The sequence below is a fragment of the Balaenoptera physalus genome (assembly GCF_965194825.1).
Source record: "Balaenoptera physalus genome assembly, chromosome: 8".
NCBI classification, from domain to species: Eukaryota; Metazoa; Chordata; class Mammalia; order Artiodactyla; family Balaenopteridae; genus Balaenoptera; species Balaenoptera physalus.
The window spans coordinates 72440209-72458994 of NC_138887.1; the positions used below are offsets into that span (position 1 = coordinate 72440209).

General features: G+C 37.3%; 1 protein-coding gene across 7 annotated transcripts in view; it reads left to right on the forward strand.

Annotated features, from left to right (window-relative positions):
- The window catches only part of PALS2 (protein associated with LIN7 2, MAGUK p55 family member), a 111172-nt gene that overhangs the window by 22982 nt on the left and 69404 nt on the right, over nt 1-18786 (forward strand). The window contains exon 1 of one of the 7 annotated variants that reach the window (XM_082471912.1): nt 56-9616. The exons of the other annotated variants lie outside the window; for them this stretch is intronic. The gene's annotated coding sequence lies outside the window, so the exon portion shown is untranslated. Of the gene's footprint in view, nt 1-55; nt 9617-18786 lie in introns of those variants that run through there. 7 annotated transcript variants of the gene reach the window in all.

The following is an 18786-nucleotide window of genomic DNA, read 5'->3' on the forward strand; positions in this document are numbered from 1 at the left end:
CAGGGGACACGGGGTTCTAGCCCTGGTCCAGGAAGATCCCACATGCCACCGAGCAGCTAAGCCCGTGCGCCACAACTACTGAGCCTGAGCTCTAGAGCCCGCGAGCCACAACTACTGAAGCCCACGCACCTAGAGCCCGTGCTCCGCAACAAGAGAAGCCACCACAATGAGAAGCCCGCGCACCGCAATGAAGAGTAGCCCCCGCTCGCCGCAACTAGAGAAAAGCCTGCGCGCAGCAACAAAGACCCAATGCAGCCAAAAATAAATAAATTAAATAATTTGTTCTTAAAAAAGTGAAATGGGGTTCAAAATGGAGATTTAAAATATCATTACTGAGAGATGAGGAAGATATTAAAACTTAAAAATGTGGGAGTTACAAATGAAGAAAAAATACTGAAGTTACAGGAGAGGGATAACCCATGGGTCATGGTCCTACAGTGGGTGGGAGGGACTTGATTCATCACACAGACAGCAGCTTTGTAGAGGACTAGGGGCATATTTTCTTGTGAGATTTGAGGGAAAAGAGGTAAGGAACGGAGCTGAAACAGTTGATTCTACAAGTGGAGGGGAATTTCAGTAAATCATAAATGATAGCCTCTTTTTGTTTCCCATCTGACAAAATCGTCTGCTGACTAGGGTAGTAAATGTTTGAAATAGAGAATGTGAGAGAACCAAGGGGCAAGTAATAGAAGTGTGAAGCAGTATTTGGGACTTTGCTGGTTTGGGGGGAAATAAGGAAGTTTGAGCATATTGAAAAAGCTGGGGATGAGAATAGGAAGGAGGGCACTGAAAGGAAGGAAAGAGCTGTGGAAATCAGAAGTGAGGGGAGATGAAGACAAACTTGATTCCCAGATAATTTTGTCTAGGGCTACATTTATTGAAATGAGTGCAGGCAAGCTGTAGCCAGGCTAGTGGGTGAATCTTTTCACTGAGTCTTAAGGTAACTACACCATTAATGCAATTTTATCAAACCAAAACATATGAAGAAAATTCTGTTAAAGCAGAAAGCTGTCATTACAGAAAAGGACTTGTAAAAACTTCCTGCAATATTTGAAACAATATTTTTATGTAACCTTTTAAACATTTATGAGAGACACAAATTACCACATTTCTAGTTCATTTTGTTACCAGTGTTCTCAAAACATGGTATCCAGCTCCTTAGCTGCTAGAACTGAAGGGCTGGCAAGGATATCCAGTTGTGTCTAGTGTTTATGCTTGCCATAAGGAAAATTGCAATGAGAAAAAGACTAAAATAGTACCAGGATTCAGTTGTCATTTTATCTATTTAGAGTGTTCTTTCACCACTTTGAACATATTGCATGTTCCTCAAGTTTCTTACAACCAGAAAGTCTTCCAAATAAGAAATGTGAGGTTAAAGCCTAAAATAATCTCTTCATTTTGGATAGGATATAGCTGCTCTCACCGAGGTAGAACTTCTTTGGGCTTTCTAAATTTCTAAAACTTTTAAAATAATTAGTAAGGCTATTCTATGCAGGGTTTCCATCTGGACGTATAGAATGAAGTTTTCTAATATTGTAGATTATGTTTGACATTCCATACATGGACTTCCTATGTGGGGAGACTGTGTTCGCCTGTCTTCTTACTTGAGCATTCCTGCCCAGGAGACCTAGTTGAGTGGCATTATACCTTGGAGAAGAGAATGTTTCCTTCTTCTTTTTCACTGTCAATAATATATTATTGTGCTTATTTTTAATGCAGTGCCTTGTACTTACTTTTATGTAATGTTTTGCTCAGTGCTTTAAAGGCTGATATAAGTAGAAGTGAACAACAGCCTGAGAGTGTTGAGTGAGATAAGAATATTTGAAATTGATAGCTAATTCTAGTAGCTTATAAAATATTTTTACATAGAGAGATCTGTGTCATTTTAGTATAACAGTACTATAATCTGAATTGTATTTGATTACAAATCAGTGATTTTTGAGCCCCAGTTCCTAGTTGGAGTGGAATTAGTGGTATGTGAATTAAGGAAAATGATTTGGGTTAAAACTAGATAAACATGGCAGTAAATAGAAGAAGCAGTTTTATGATGAATTAAATAAGATTGATTAAAAAGTTTCCTTTTGTTAAAGTTATATCTGTACACTTATGAATGCAGAGAAAATACATATCTTTTGAAGATTAAAAATATTCTTTATAGGTTTTTAAATATTGATTTTAAATGTTATATTTTAATGGAATGTTTTACTGAAATACATTTCATATCATAATATATACAAAGAAGAATTTACTGAAGCATATCATCCAAAGGTGACTTGGTGTTTCCAGGCTTTTTCGCCTTCAAAGAAAAAGTCCTGTTTGTTTTTAACTCTGCAAGAACAGTTGTAATTCTGATCTTTCTTTGTTCAAATTGGTTACTGTTTATGCACAAGAGGCATATTTTTGGGTAGGTTTTCATATTAAAATTGTTAATGCATGTACAGATCAAAGACTGTCTTGCTCTTTATCTCTATTTCTTGATGCCTAGAGGCTACTACTTTGAAATTTTTAGCTGATTCTTTTGGCACTGAGCTCCATATCATTTATGGTATACTTATGTGGCTGATTTCTTGATTGTTCAGTATTAACCGTTATGGAAGATGAGGATTTAGCTCTTTTTTCCACTCTACCCCTACCTTCTCTCTCTCTATATATATATACACACACTTCTGATCCCTCAATTCTCCCAACATAATTATATTAATATTTTTATTAAATCAGTATTTATTAATTGACCCATAGTAAATTGTAGTTACCTTTTCCATTCCTGTGTTTTTATTTTCTTGGAGTTAATAATTGTTTGCTGAGTTTTCCATATATACTGCTTATCAATAATTCAACCCCCAAAATCTCTGCTAGTTTTTTAATTCACCTTTCAGTATGTTTATCCAAGTTTATCAACTTGATTTTCTTGAAGAGGTTGCTCCTGGGACCTTCTCACTGTCCAGGATAGACTCATTATTCTCGATACCTGATACACACTTGTCACCATCTTCCTGAGAGTCACTTTTGCCTTTCTCATGGATTGCGTCTTCTAGTTCCTTTATCTCATATCTTCCCCTTTTCTATTTTGCCCCTTTGTTACATGCTCAGAGGGCAGCATGTCTTTTTTTTTTTTTTTTTTTAATCTTTCTAAGAAAAAGTGTTTGTGGTAGATTAGTTTTATGAAACCTTATAAGCAAGTCTGAAAATTAATTTTAACTGTCCTCACACTTGATTGATAGTTTGGCAGGGTAAAGAATTTTAGGGTGGAAATGTTTTTAGATGCATCATTTCATCGTCTTTTATTTTTAGGTGTCATCATTGAAAAGTTCAAAAGGACTTTGATTCCTAATTCTTGATATGTGATTGTGGTTTTTTTCCTTTGTCTCTAGTGTTCTGAAATTTCACAATGACGTGTCTTAGTATACCTCTGTTTTCATCTATTTCACTGGGTGCTGTATGCCCCATTTAGTCTAGCAACTTACCGCTTTCAGTTCTGGAAAATATTAAGTGTTTCATTAATGTTTTTCTCCCTTCTGTTTTGTATATTCTTCTTTCTAAATAATTCCTCTTATTTAGATGCTCTCTATTAGTCCTCTGACTTTTTTCTCTTCTATCTTTCTACCTCTGTACTTTTCTACTTTTTTTGGTATTTCCCCAAATTTATCTTCCATGATTTATATTGCATTTTTTATTTCTACTTTTGCATTTTTATTTTAGAAGCTCTTTTGTTTCCCCTGGATGTTCCTCTCCTACAGCAGTCTTGTTCTAGTTTGATGAATACAATGTTTTCATATTTCTCTGAGGATTTTAATGATTGTTTCCTTTAGCCTTGAACAGTTTTATTATTACAAGTAGATTTTACCTGTTTGTTTATTCTGGTCTCTGTCACTCAGCATCTGAGATCCCAAGGTTAATATCAGTAGCTCATTCTTTTTTTTTTTTTTTTTTAAATAAGCATGACTTTTAATGCATTTAACATTTATGTACCCTTAGGAACATAAAGAATCAGGTTTGTTTTTTTCCTTTCCTTAAAAAACTTTTAACCAAAAAAAAAAAAGTACCCAGTTAAAAACAAGTAAGAGTAGAAAGAGATATATAATAAGAAGTCAGATTTTCTACTTCACATCTGTTTCCCACGTCAACCACTTGTTTTCTTATATGTTCTTACATAAATATTTTATAAACACACAAAAGCATATATAAATATGTAAGTGTGTGTATTACTCCTTCCCCACCTTCTTTTCTTAAACAAATGGGAGCCTGGTATACTCACTTTTTTTTTTTTTAACTGTAGATGTTTCATTTCTGTAAACATGAATACAGCCCATTCTTTCCACAAGTATATATATTATAACTGAGCATACATACTATGAGTATATATATTATGACTTATTTAGCCAGATTATTTCTAGTCTTTTTTTTTTTTGGCTGTTTTTTTGGGTCTTCGTTTCTGTGCGAGGGCTTTCTCTAGTTGCGGCAAGCGAGGGCCACTCTTCATCGCGGTGCGTGGGCCTCTTACTGTCGCGGCCTCTCTTGTTGCGGAGCACAGGCTCCAGACGCGCAGGCTCAGTAGTTGTGGCTCACAGGCCCAGTTGCTCTGCGGCATGTGGGATCTTCCCAGACCAGGGCTCGAACCCATGTCCCCTGCATTGGCAGGCGGATTTTCAACCACTGCACCACCAGGGAAGCCCATATTTCTAGTCTTTTGCTTTTATAAACGATGTAGCATTGAAAATCCTTGAAGATACATACTTTTTAGTTTATGTAGAAGCTGCCCCAGTGTGTACCCCCAACTCTGTTACCAAACAGAGTTTTTGACCTCTGCATTTCTCTTTGGTTAACATTAGTATCTCACTGTTATTTTGATTAGCCATCCTCTGTTTAGTTCCACTGATCTTCCCATTTCTACCTGAATGAGTACTACCCTGTTTTGATTAACACAGCCTTAAAATATATTTTAATGTCTGATAGGTTCAGTCTCCTTATATTTCTCTATAAAAGGATCATTTTTAAAATATTTTTAGGACTTCCCTGGTGGCACAGTGGTTAAGAATCCGCCTGCCAATGCAGGTGACACGGGTTCGAGCCCTGGTCCGGGAGGATCCCACATGCCGCGGAGCAGCTAAGCCCGTGCGCCACAACCACTGAGCCCGCGCTCTAGAGCCCGTGAGCCATAACTACTGAGCCTGCATGCCACAACTACTGAAGCCCACACGCCTAGAGCCTGTGCTCTGCAACAAGAGAAGCCACAGCAATGAGAAGACTGCACATCACAACGAAGAGTAGCCCCCGCTCCCTGCAACTAGAGAAAGCCCGTGCGCAGCAACGAAGACCCAACACAGCTGAAAATAAATAATATAAATAAAAAATAAATTAAAAAAAAAATTTTAGGACAGCATTTCAGATTGCCTTGATGACAGACTGACCAGCACAATATAGTTATGCTCTCAGTATATAAATCCATCACAGACCTTGGATATATTGCGGGTTCAGTTCCAGATCATCACAATAAAGCAAATATCACAAGGTGAGTCACATGGATTTTTTGGTTTCCCAGTGCATATAAAAGTTACGTTTACACTATACTGTAGTCTAGTAAGTGTGCAATGGCATTATGCCTACATATCTTAATAAAGAAATACTTTATTGCTAAAACATGCTAACCATCATCTGAGCCGTCAGCGAGGTGTAATTTTCTTGCTGGTGGAGAGTCTTGCCTCAATGTTGATGGCTGCTGACTGATCACAGTGGCCATGGCAGTTTCTTAAAATAAGACAGCCATGAAGTTTGCCCCATTGATGGAGTCTGCCCTTCATGAACCCTTTCTCTGTAGCATGCAGTGCATTTGACAGCAGTTTACCCACAGTAGAAGTGCTTTCACAATTGGAGTCAGTCCTCTCAATCCCTGTCGCTGCTTTATCAACTAAGATTATATAATATTTAAAATCCTTTGTTGTCATTTCAACAGCCTTCACAGAATCTTCACCGGGAGCAGAGTCCATCTTAAGAAACCACTTTCTTTGCTCATCCTTAAGGAGCAACTCCTCATCCATTAAAGTTTTATATTTGTAACAGATAATGAAAAAGTTTGAAATACTGCAGTTACCAAAATGTAACACAAAGACACAAAGTGCAGTAGCTCATTCTTAACAGCAGAGAACTAAAACCATGGAACTCTGTGTGCATGTATGAGCTTCACTGTAGCCATTCTGTGACTGGATTGTTTGGGGGTAATGCCTGATCTTGATGTCTATGTCTTTCCACTTAGGCTGGTCATATTCTCTAGAGAAGATTCTTCACATCTGCCTGGAAGGTAAAGATGTGAAGGGTAAAGGCTTTTGATAGTCAAGAGGGAGAAGCAGGTGGAAGGTTTGTCTCATCATTCAGTAATCCTGTTTTCCATATGATTTCATTGTCCTTTGTCCAGTGACACTTCTTACCTTACTCTCTCCAGATCAACCCCTAGTTTTCAGTCCTGCATGGGTGAGGGTGAGGGGCAGCAAGTACCCTGAAAGGAGGGTGGGGTTGAATTACTGATAAGTAGTATATATGAAAAACTAAGCAAATAAATATTAACTTCAAGAAAATAAAAATACAGGAATGGAGAAAGGTAACTACGGTTTACTAAGGGATCAGCTAATGAATACTGACCTAATATTATCTGAGTCTCCTCATTGTAGTTCCCCTCACTTCATGTACCTTGGGCTGCTAATTCCTCAGTCTTTGGAAGATTTTGGGTTTTTTTGTTGGTTTTTTTTTAAGGATTATTTATTTATTTATTTTTGACTGTGTTGGGTCTTCGTTTCGTGCGCGGGCTTTCTCTAGTTGCGGCAAGCAGGGGCCACTCTTCATCACGGTGCGCGGGCCTTTCACTGTCGCGGTCTCTCTTGTTGAGGAGCACAGGCTCCAGATGCGCAGGCTCAGTAGTTGTGGCTCACGGGCCTAGTTGCTCCGCGGCATGTGGGATCTTCCCAGACCAGGGCTCGAACGCGTGTCCCCTGCATTGGCAGGCAGACTCTCAACCACTATGCCACCAGGGAAGCCCCTGGAAGATTTTGTTTTGTAAATGAAATGATTTTCTGCTTTTCCTGTAGCTTGTTTAGAGTTTGACCTCTTGGGTCTGCTAAATCAGTTAATCCTTTATCCCTGTGTTTTACAGCTTCCAAAGTCAATTTATCTCTAATTCTCCACATCTTTGTAAACTTATGCCTTTAAAAATAAAATAAAATTACATACATACATCTTTGTTACATTTTAGAGAGATTTTAGGTGAGAGCAAAAATAGATGAATTCAGTTTATTTTAACCTGGAAATACTGATATTTGTCCTCTTGAATAAAAATATTTGTTCATTTTACTTTTGTTTTTGTGTTTAATATTCTTTCAAGCTTGACACTTAATTTTGTCAAATCCAAATATGCCAAAATGTTGGAGCCTGTCGGAGAGAAGGGTTTCTGCTTTCTAACCACGTTTATTTTTAATTCTTAATTATACCTTGGGTAAAAGGATCTGTGATGAAGAACACCCATCAGCTTTCCCTTCCGAAAGAAGGTTGTTTGCTCTAAGAGCCACTACAGCCATCCATGCTTTGCTTCAATTTGAATTTTTCTTTAGACCTCTTCATTGTTAGCACAAGAAATTAACAAGAGTTGGTTCCTTTGGCATACTGGTGCTATTTCAAACTCAAACTAATCCCCAAGTGACTTTGTATTTTACTTTGGTATGTGTCAGTTGCTGATTATACAAAATTTTATCCCCAATCAGAGCTGAAAGCTAGGTAATATAAAGGAAAAATAATTCAGAGCGTTAGTTAAACACTTATTAAACATTTGTTGAGTACCTATTATATACAAGGCTCTCTACTGGGAGCTATAATGGAAGAGAAAGCTCTTGTTCTTAGAGAGGTAATCATTTAACAAAGAGAAACAGGGAACAAATATGAAATACTTAATGAATGCTGGGAAACCATTCTTTCTGCTTGTTTAACCAGATGTTTGTATTTAAAAATAATTAGGAAAATAGGAAAATTAATTATGAATGTATGTATTCCCTTTGGATCTTGACTTCGTTTGTTAGACATTATAATCTTTTTTTGGAATTACATAATGTAGAGTGACATAATTAAAATCTGTACCTGTTATCACTCTTCCTTCAGCATTTCTTGAATTCTTGATAATTGGTTTTAACCCTAAAAGATTACTTTAAGCAAAGAATATGAGAGAAAAAAGAAGGTTGGTAATTTGCAAGAAAAGGAAATGTTTTATATTTAATTTTTTTTTCTTCAGATTTCAATACATACATTTGATTCCATGACTGTTTTATCTTTCACAGTTCAGGGAGAAGGAGAGAATAAAATGGAGTGGTGAGAGAAGTATCTTAACCCACTGTTGATCTGTAGCATCCAGCATCCCTGACTTCAGAGAGTTTCTAATGGCCATTTCTGACTATTAACCTGGAGTTTTATTTCAGTCATCTGTTGTTCTTGCAGGCATTTATTTTAGTCATCTGCTGCTCCTGAGCATGTTAGTACTGGCAACTCATTTTCTTCCATCTTCCTGAACTTTGCAACTGCTTCCAAGTTTCACAAGGATATTTCTGATTCCATTACTGTGTCCAAACACTTGGCATGGCAGTAGAAATGATGAGAGATGGCTGGTGTTGACCAGTAGAAATTTGTGTCTACTCTTTCAGGGCTAAAATCATAATAAAGTCATACTGCATAGTGGCAAGACTGGGACTAGGAACTGCGTTTTCTCATGCCCAGCGTTCTCTCCAGTGACCAAACTGAATTGTTTCATGAGTTTTCTTCATATCTGCCACTTGTTGAAATGCAAGCCCTCAGTGACAGAACTCATGTCATCATATCCCTGTGCTTTTGGCCAGTCCCTTGCAAAACGTTCTGATTTGTTATCCTTTCAGTCGCTTGGACATTTTCCTTCTTTCTGTTTAGGGAAAATATTGAGATTGTTTTGTAGAGGGATCATATATGGGAAATAATCTGTGATTACAGCTGGGAAAGATGAGCATGGTTTGGGGCCAATCATTTACATTTATTATATGTAAATACGATGTACATATTTTTTTAACCTATTGACTTATCGCTGGTCAGTCTCTTAAACTTTTGGGGCCTCATTTTTCTCATCTTTAAGATGGAGATAATACTTATACCCTCCAGCTTACGGCAATTTTTTGAGACTGAAATGGGATAGAAAATGTAGGAAAATGTAATAACAGTGGTATGCAGGCTTGATTCAATGATGGAGGAGTTGTAAAGAGTAAGGGATTTAAGACTTTTATACTGACACCACTTGATGGCTTTGATTAAATTAGCGTGTGTGGGTGTGTTACATGAGCAGAAAAGCCTAAAAGAGCTTTTACAAAAGGGGCTCCTTAAAGCAGCAGTAGTAAGAAATTCTTCCTCAGTCACTTAGTACAAATAGAAAAGATGGTCTATTTTGTCATTTTACAGTTGTGAGAGTAATACAGTATTATAAGAGAGAAGAAGAGTCCTCTAGCCTGATAAATATTTATCAAGAATCGATATAGAAATTCTTAGTCATCTCATACCAAATACCCTGGAGCTACATGCAGAAACTACAGTTTTCATTGTGTGTGTGCATGGCTAACAGTGGAAGGTAAGTTGTTTTCATTTATTCCCCCAGTGGCTTGGAGGCTTTGTTTTGAAATTTATAAAGGTCGTGATTAAGGTAAAAATGGGAAAAAAATATCTGATTTGTGGAATGAACATGTAAAAAATTAAGAGCAATTGTTAGTGAGTTTCATTCATTGTAATGCTTAACTATAGGCATTAAAATAGTCTCATCACTTAAAGTGCTCCTGTTAAAATTATGAAAAGGTATTATTTAATGTGACATGGACTGAAATGGCTTACTAGGAAAGAAATCCATGATAAAAAGTACAAACTAATACATAAGGCATGAGGTATTTAAGGGATGAAGTGTTCTATATAAGGAGATTATCTTTGGAGAGACAAATCCATGACTTGAGAAATGAGGCTAAGCATTTTTGCCTAATGAAATCTTGTATATAAGGCTACTTAATTTTATTAGGTAAGGTGGTTTTCTTTAATCCTTATAAGTCTGTACAGAAACCTCTAGGAACCTTCATGATACTGACTCTCCAGATATACAGTTCATAGTTTGAGCAGCTCATTTGTTCAGTCATTGTTTTGTTACACAGGTATGCATAAATATATTAATTTTGTAACAATTTTAAGATATTACCAGGTAGAGCCAAGAGCCCTTTTAACTAACCCTTCTTTCAATCTCTGCTCCTTCCCCAGGGGTAATACCTGTTATACTTTGCTTTATATCTTTCCAGACCGATTCCTGTATATTTGCATATTTGTACCTGTGGAAAAGATAAAGTTTTGTGTGCTTCATTTCTCTCTATATGACACAATACTATCTTTATGACACTTGCTGTTTTCCACAGAAAAATGTGTTTTGGAGGGTTTTACATGTTAGTGCATATAAAATCACGTTCTTTTAACGGTTGCAGATTATTCATAGGATGGGGATTTAGGCATTCCCCTGATGAGGAACATTGAGGCTATTTCTCTTTTTTCCCATGTTTTCCAGTAACATCACAGTGAGCATCCTAAAAAGCTGCCTCATTAGAAGCAATATTACCAATTATCATGACGATCTTTCACTTGATAATAAGTTGTGATGATGAAGGTTTAGTAGAGTTAAAACTTGGATTTTTCTTTTTAATTAAAAACATTACTTGAATTCTGGTAATGGTGGCATGAAGAGGCTGGCAGTTCCCTCTGCAGAAAGTAAATAGAAAACCGGACAGAATTGTCAAAAACATCCATTTAGGGGTATTGGAAATTGACCAAACGTAGTTAAAAAAAATTGATCTTGCACAACCGTTAGGGCTTGGGGTGAGAACAGTGCGAGTCTGTGGCCTTCTGGCCCAGGCCCTTCCCAGATACCTCCTCAGGCGTGCCCTGCTGTCCCCACCCTCCTCAGCTGATGAAAACTGAAGCTTTACCAGCTTGGGACTAGCTGAGAAACCCAGCAGCTTTGCTGCCAAAGAGGTGGCCGTGGGGGAGTAACTTGATTCAGGGAAGGGAGGAGTGAGAGGGGGCACAAAAACCTGTGGCTTTGCAAGTACAGAGTGGTGGGTTCGGATGGAAAGAGAGGGAGAAAACCTGCTGCCTTGCTAGCTCAACGCTGTGGACCTGGTTTAGGGTGAGCAGTGGACCAGAAGAAATTTAATAGAGAAATCCCAGAAATGAGAGAACCATAGAAGGGCTGAGGTAAGTTCACCATACAGCTCTGGTTGACTGGAAGCTACGTATGTGAAGGGGAGACCCAAGAGAGGGGAGACCCAAAAAGTTCAACCCAAAGGAGACTAGAGAACTGGCTGCAGTGTTGAATGCATTCCCCAGTCTATACACAAATCAACTGGCAAGAGCTGGACGTCTTACAGGCTTGAGATGTTTGAGCACAACCATTGCCCAGGTCATTGGCTGACCATTAAGCTATACAGACATAGGCACACCCACTAGGAAGCCAGGCTAAAATATAAAAGTAAGAATTAAAAAAACTGAACAGAGACGTCCCAACTGCATACCATGTAGGGAAACTGATTCTTCAGTTCAAGTCCAGATGAATTACTAAAAAAGACCCAGCATCTCTGAAAAATAAAATAAATTGAATTACCATAATATATTAAAGGTTCAATTTTCAAACAGAAACTGTTGGATGTGAAAAAAAAAAAAAAGAAATTAAAACCTAGGAAAACATGACATATAATCACGAGAGTCAGTGGAAACTGACTGTGAGTGGGCTTGATGTAGGATTTAACAGAGACTTTGAATTGGCTGTTTTTAATATGTTCAAAGAATTAAAGGACAGTATATTAGCAACACTTAATAGAGAGTCCCAAGAGAGAAACAAATTAGAAAAGAAGAATGAAATAGAAATTTAAGATTTCAAAAGTACAATAATTGAAATGAATAGGATAGGATTTATTTATCCAATAAATCTGTTATTGGATAGGCTCAGTAACAGATTTGAGATGTCAGAGAAAACTTGAAGATCAATAAAAAGTATTCACTCTAAAGAAGAGAGAGAGAAAAAAACATATTGTGAAAAGTGGACAGAGCCAGAGCCTCAGAGACCTGTGGGACAATGTCAGACATTTCAACATAGATGTAATGAGAGTTCCAGACAGGAAGGAAGGAGAGAAGGGACAGAAAAAATATTTGAAGAAATAGTGGCACCAAACCTCCCCCCCAGATTTGGTGGAAAATAATAAAAAGGGTTCCAGTAAGATGGAGTAAGCACACAATACCCCGTCTCTTCCACTGAATGCGGCCATAAAAACTGGACAGCATACAGGAGTAGCTATTTGCAGACTCTGAAAAGTCAGTAGTATCAGGCGGGTTAGAGAAGACAACCAGGAATTTAAGTACCATTGAATCAACGGTGAGTTTACTGTTCTTTTGTTTTGTTTTGCTTTGTTATCCCTGGACCTAACCCCAAACCTAGAGCATCAGAATGGACAGCTAGAACTCCAAAAACTTGCTGGTTCTGGTTTAAAGAGCAAGATGCTCAACAGGAGTGCTGAGATCAATCAGTCCCTCCCCCTCCCCCTCCCCTCCCCTTCCCCCTCCCCTCCCCTCCCCCTCCCCTCCCCCTCCCCCTCTCTGCCGCCCAGCCCCCAAGAAGTCCTTTGGCAGCAGTGCTGAAGCAGCTACAGCAGCTAAGAGGAGCATAACTAAAACTCCAAAACAAGAAGCCTTCCTCTTCAATTGGAGGAGTTGTAGTTCCTGTCGTTTTTTTGTGGGTTTTTTTTTTTTTCCCTCTGTGCTCTGGCTGCCTGAACCAAGTCATGAGCCCATTTATAGAAAGTACACTGCAGAATGGGTTAAATTATGCCCCAGATTTCTGGAGGATCAGTAAAGAACATCCCAGAGAACCCAAAGTGCCAGGCAGATTGCAGAGGAGCTTTGGAAAGAGACTTCTTAAAGTTGTTATGCACTCCTAGGCTCATCCTTGAGAGGCGTGTATGTGGATCTGACCCTAAAGAACACATATAGATGTTTAGTACTGAAATACCAATAGACCACCAACTAAGCCCCAGACTGGCTAGTGGGTGGTACATATATGGGACTGATCCAAATAACACTGTGGAAATTTTGAAGTTTACTGGTTTCTTATAAAGTTAAATATACACTTACCATGTGATCTAGTAATCCCATTCCTAGGTATTTACCTAAGAGAAATGAAAACTTAAGTTCACAAATAAAGGTGCGGATAAGCATGGACAAGTAAACTAAAATGGCATTGGTACCTTAGAGGGTCAGAATTTAACTGAGTCAATTGCTTGCTGAAACAGAAATATCAACACTCTCCCTAAGATTTCAGCAAGACAGTCTTTGTTTGTTTGTTTATTTATTTATTTATTTGGCTGCGTTGGGTCTTCGTTGCTGTGTACGGGCTTTCTGGCAGAGTCTTATGTTATTAAAAATGTACAACATACAGTCCAAAATTCCTTGACATATGGAGAACCTGGGAAACCTTAACCCAGATGGGCAGAGATAATCATGAGACACCAATACTGAGATGACACAGATGTGGGAATCATCTGAGAAAGATTTAAAGCAGGTTTTATAAATATGCTACAACAATTAAGGGTGAGCTCTCTTGAAATGAATGGAAATATAGAATGTCTCAGTAAAGAAATAGGAAAAAGAAAAACCAAATGGGAAATTTGGAACTGAAAAATATGATACCAAAAAACTCCCTGGACAAGCACAATAGCAGGATGGAGATGACAGTCCATGAACTTCAAAGTAGATCAGTAGAAATTTATCCAAACTGAAAAACAAAGAAAAAAATAGTTGAAAAAAAAAATAATGAGAAGAGCTCGAGGGACCTATGGGATGGTACCAGGTCTAACGTTAGGTTTCATCAGACACCCAGAAGGAAGAAAGAAAGAGTATGGTACAGAAACAAGTGTTTGAAGAAGTAGTGGCTGAAAACTTCCCAAATTTAGTGCAAGACATAAATTTGTCTTGTAGACTCAAGAAGTTCATTGAACCTTAAGTGGCATAAACCCAGTGAAATCATGCCCAGAAACAACATAATGGAATCGCTGAAAACAAGACAAAGAAAAAAATACAGAAAGCAAAAAACAGAAAACCAGTAATAGAGTAACTATTTGAATGAATGTGGATGTCTCATCAGAGACCATAGAGGCCAGAAGGAAGTGAAACAATATTTTAAACATACCAGGGGTGGGTGTCAATCCAGTGAAACTATTCTCCAAGAACCTGGTGCTTTTTTTTTTTTTTTTTTTTGAGCGGACTTCTCTCTGAAAGCATTGCACATAATAGAAAATTGTTTCTAAGTAAGAGTGCCAGGAAGTTACGCTAGCTGCTTTTGCAAGGCATTTACTTAGTTCATAGTAGGAAGATTGTTAAGTTCATTTAAAATGGTAGTTCACTTTCCTTTCTGAATTAAACTTGTCATCAGAGGATGACAGTACAAAGTGGGTCAGTTAACATGATTAAATTAGGGAGAAAACCCAACTATGTTCATTAAAAAAAACAATTGTTTTTAAGGTGGGAAAATTGTAATAAATTGCTGTTTTTGAGATACATTTTTCACTGACACTTTAAATAATTAACAGTAGTCATGATGAGAGATGGTTGAAGAGATTGAATTGCAGAATATTAGGTAAAGCAGAATATTTAGCATTTATATGTTTTTAGTAGATCAGTCATTTAAATTTATTGTATAACCTCATGAGTTACATCAATCTCATTTCTTTTTTACAGATAAGGAAATAAGTGTGTAGTTAAATTTTTCTTTAATGCTATATTGGAGAAAAAGATTAAAATTCAGAATTTAGCTCTATTTTAATCACTTTTTGCGGCACATGTTCTCAGCATTTATATTGATATGTCTTTATGAGGCAATTCATTATTATTGTAACAAATAATGAAATGAGGACCTCTTAATGGAGATGTAATTGATACAACCTGCTTATAAAGGACAGTTTGACACTATCTGACAATTGAAAAATCACATATCCTTTGATCTAGCAGTTCTACTCTTAGTATTTACTTACTAATGATGTGTACGTAACTATGTATGTGTGTATAGATATAGGTGTTGATTGTAACACTGATTATAACTGCAAAAAATGGAAGCAACCTGTATATCTTTCAGTAGAGGACAGACTAAATAAATGTTGATGCATCCATATAGTGACGTGCTAGATATATTGAAAAGAATGAGCTCCAATATGGAAAGATTACTAAGATATTTTATTAATAAAACAATCATTCATGTAAATAAAAAAGGATATATTCAAATACAGGGATAAATTTTGCTGGGACGGCTAGAAAGAAAATCTCTTTGGAGAAAATCAGTTTTTATGTTTATTTTAAAATATTTCAATATAGTTAAACTGCCTTTCACCACGCATGTGTGTATATACACACACATATACATATTTGTATATATATACATGTGTAAATATATATTGAGTTTTTAAAAACAGCATATGTAAAGTTTTTTAACTCATTTTTCATCAAAACTTTGACATTGTTACTCCATTATCTTCTGGTATTAAATATTACCAATAATAAGTGGCATGGAAGTCTGATTATTGTTACTTTTACAAACTCTTTTCTTTCTGGAAATCTTCACCTCCCCCTTTTTAATCCTCAACATTTTGAAATTTCACTTAGGTGTCCAGATCTGGGTCTTTTGCATTCATTCTGAAGTTTTGTTTGTCATTTAAATTCAGAGACATTTTCTACTATTATTTCTTCAACTATTTCATTCCCATCCTTATCTCTGATCTTGTCCTATGAAACTCCTGATATGCACCGTTGGATTTGATTATGTGTTTTAAGTGTTCTCATATTTTTCATCTTCTCCTTTTTGTTCTGCATTTGGGAGTTTACCTTGACTTGATTTTCCAGATTAGCAGTTTCAGCCTTATCATTCTATCATTTAGTCTGCTGTTTGATTTTTTTTTTACTTTGACAATATTGTTTTTAACTGCCAGTAACTTTTTCTTCTTCTCTGATTGCTCCATTATCTCCCTCTTAGCAGCCTGTTCCTTTATGAATGCAGTAGCCTCTCACATATCTTTGAGAATGCTAATAAAAATAAAAAATTTAAGTTCTATTCTCAGCACCATCTGTTTCCCCTGTAGTTTAGTTTGTTCAACTTTGTCCCTTGTCACTGATGTTTTCTTCATATGTCTGGCAATCAGTAATGGTTGGTTTATATTTATAAATGAAGGACTAGGTTGATTAATCCAGAATATACCTCTGTTGAGGACTTCCTCTGTAGTTGTATAGGCTGTCCCCCCACCCCCCAGCCCTCTGTCTGGAATGGCGGGCTTCTCCTTCAGATATCTAGGCAGAGAACTAGTGAGCAAGTTGGGAACCCTCAAATAGCTAAATTAAGAAGGAGGAATTTACCCTGGTGTTGGAACATATTGGTACAAGGCTGTAAGTTGGAAGAACAGAAGAGGAGAAGGCGGGGCCACCCCAGAAGTGTTAGGCAGTGTGGTGAGGGGAATTTTTTGGTTATCAGAATACCTGAGGAACACTGCAGGCATTTGGTGGAGAACAATCCTATGCAAAAAGGATTATGCCAGTAGTCTCCTGTTTGAGAAACACTGCTTTAGAGCATTCACTGTGGGATAGTCTCCCTTCCCCCACCCCTACTCATCTAGTGTCTGTTGTGAAGAACCAGATGCACCTCAGCCTCTCTGCTCTTTGTTTAGGCCCCACGTCCATGTAAGGAACCCTTCCCATGCAAGACATGCGCCCACTGTCTCTGGAAAGAAGTCTGTGGTACTTAGGCCAAAAAGTGTGCCCTTGTGTATGGGGTTCCTTAACTGCTGTGAGTGGCTGCCCATCCACGCACTGTGCCTGCCCTTTTCTTTTGTTGGCTCCAGGCTTAGACTTTCTCTAGGAATGCTTTGGGAAGTACAGCTCCATGTTTCGTTTCAAGGTTTTAAACATTGATCATAAATTCAAGATTTTCAGTAGGGTGAACTGTTTGGTTCTTTGCACTGGGATGCCTTCCACTGGGTGTCTCCCATTTTATTGTCCCACCACTCCCATCAGAGAAAGAGTTAACCTTTTACTCCTTTCCAGTATTCACTCAGTGTTAATAATGCACTAGAAGGTATTGTTGCAGGAGTTGCCAAGTATTATTTAGTTGCAACAACCCTGTAAGAATAGGTAACTATTGCCGTTCCCCATTTAACAGATGAAAGAAACTGAATTGGAGAGGTTAAGTCATATACTCAGGTTTTCAGGACTAGTTAAGTGGTATTGTCCAGGCTTTTAACCACTGTGCTATATATCACTTAATTCTCTGATTCCTTCATAGTGTTCTTATCATCGTGCTTTATTCATTTGTTTACACATTTTGGTCTACTCTGCTAGATGTCGTTTTTGGAGGAAAGATAGTGTGTCTCTCTTTTCTTCAACATCAATCATCATGCCTGGCCTATAAGCACTTGGCTAATGTTGAGTAAGTTAGCTGAGCACATTTAAAGTTTAACTTTCTTCTTTGATTCAATATAACTAAACTAGAATTTCGAGATACTATTTTGAGAACTAAGGTATTGACTTCATATTGTCCTTTTATAGAAAACAAGTGTTTTTATTGACCTAACGATTTAGATGAACTCTTGCTGTCAAATCAGTCGCGCGAGTCATATGTCAAAATTTAATCATAAAGAAACCTAACTTGATCCAAATTTTTTTAAATTTTTATTTTATATTGAAGCATAGTTGATTAACAGTGTTGTGTTAGTTTCAGGCGTACAGCAAAGTGATGCAGTTATACATATACATATATCTATTCTTTGTCAAATTCTTTTCCCATTTAGGTTATTACAGAATATTGAGCAGAGTTCCCCGTGCTATTCAGTAGGTCCTTGTTGGTTATTTTAAATATAATAGTGTGTACATGTCCATCCTAAACTCCCAATCTCACTCTTCTGCCCTGGTAACCATAAATTTGTTCTCTAAGTCTATGAGTCTGTTTGTTTTGTAAATAAATTCACTTGTATCATTTTTTTTTAAGATTCCGCATATAAGCAATATCATATGATATTTGTCTTTCTCTGTCTGACTTACTTCACTTAGTAAAATAATCTCCAGGTCCATCCACGTTGCTGCAAATGGCATTATTTCATTATTTTTAGTGGCTGAGTAATATTCCATTATATATGTGTACCACATCTTCTTTATCCATTCATCTGTCATTGTACAGTTAGATTGCTTCCATGTCTTGGCTATTGTAAACAGTGCTGCAATAAACATTGGGGTGCATGTATCCTTTCAAAACATGTTTTTCTCTGGATATATGCCCAGGAGTGGGATTGCTGGATCATATGGTAGTTCTATTTTTAGTTTTTTAAGGAATCTTCATACTGTTCTCCATAGCAGCTGCACCAATTCGCATTCCCACCAACAATGCAAGAGGATTCCCTTTTCTCCACACCCTCTCCAGCATTTATTGTTTGTAGACTTTTTGATGATGGCCAGTGTGACTGATGTGAGGTGATAACCTCATTGTAGTTTTGATTTGCATTTCTCTAATAATTAGTGCTGTTGAGCATCTTTTCATGTGCCTGTTGGCCATCTGTATGTCATCTTTGGAGAAATGTCTATTTAGGTCTTCTGCCTGTCTTTTGATTGGGTTGTTTGTTTTTTTGATATAGAGCTGCATGAGCTGTTTGTAAATTTTGAAGACTTATCCCTTGTCGGTAGCATTGTTGGCAA